Source organism: Colobus angolensis, unplaced genomic scaffold (genome assembly GCF_000951035.1).
Source record: "Colobus angolensis palliatus isolate OR3802 unplaced genomic scaffold, Cang.pa_1.0 Scaffold29, whole genome shotgun sequence".
NCBI lineage: Eukaryota > Metazoa > Chordata > Mammalia > Primates > Cercopithecidae > Colobus > Colobus angolensis.
In genome coordinates, this window is record NW_012116154.1 from 3,288,487 (window position 1) to 3,289,765 (window position 1,279).

Here is a 1,279-nt window from a genome sequence, read left to right on the forward strand (position 1 = left end):
AGGCAGAGCTTGCAGTGAGCTGAGATCGCACCATTGCACTCCAGCCTGGGCGACAGAGCAAGACTCCGTCTCAAAAAAAAAAAAAAAAGAAATATCAAAAGTGACAGGGAGAGCCTAAAGAGAGAGCAGCTTTTGGTCCACTTAATAGTTTGGATGAAGACAATTTTAAATGGATTCTGCCTGGTACTGGAAATGCCCAAGAACAAACCACTGACTTTTGGGCAGAGTTCTAGCAAATCAGCAACTGGAGTGTCAGACTCGCAATGACTGCTCTCTTGTGTAATACGTCAAAAACAAGTCAGTGAGCTGCAGTACCTTTACTATTTTTAAGTTGACGTTAAAGGATGTGGGAAAAAAATTGACCAATGGATATCCATCAAGAATAATTTGAATAAACAAACGAATATCATTTTAAACTATGGTAGTGGTTAGTTTCAAGAGCTGAATGCGATTTCATATTATTGTATCCTTTTTTCAACTTCCTCTTCGGAAATTTTGTGTATGCTCTTGATTTTTTTTTAAATAGGTAAGTGTATGCTCTTGCGTTCATTTATTTCACATACATTAAAATGCTCAAACACTGCTGCGTGCACTTTTTTTTACCTGACAGTTGTTTTCCTTTGGATGACAGAAAACGTTACTGCTTGGTACGTTTAAAACGTTAAAAAATATGAGTTCTTCCTTTTTGACAAGAATCACCCACCTAATTAATAAATGCTTATTTCTGGGTTCCACTCTCAGAGATCCTCGCTTTTTTATGTTTGGAGTTGGAAACCTATGTTTCCAGCCAGTACCCAAAGAGATTGTGAGGCCTGGTGGCCCAAAGACCATACCTTGAGAACGACTCCACCCAATGCTATTTTCATGTTTTGCAGCTTTCAAAATATTAACTTCAGAAATCTAAGGACGGTGGGCAACTCGGGTGGCTGTCAGAAGACCCGAGAGTGAGCCGCTCACGCTGTGCCCCGTTGCACAACTTTCCTTGACTTTGCAGATGTCTCCCTGAGGAGGAAATCAGTTCATTTTCACCGAGCAATTAACTACTCCCAACCAGTTCCGTCTATGTCCCTCAGGATGACCCCCCAAAGTCACCAGCTCATCGCTGCTGCGAAAAATAAAGCGCTGTTTGCCCTGCGTGCCCTCGCAGGGCCGCGGGAACCTGGGCTCGCTTCCCGCCACCCGGGCTCCTCCTCCTCTCGCCCTCTCCGGTCGGGTCCTCCCGGAGGCGCCCCGCGCGGCAGGTATTGGCGCCAACCGGGTGGCGGCGCTGTCCGCCCTG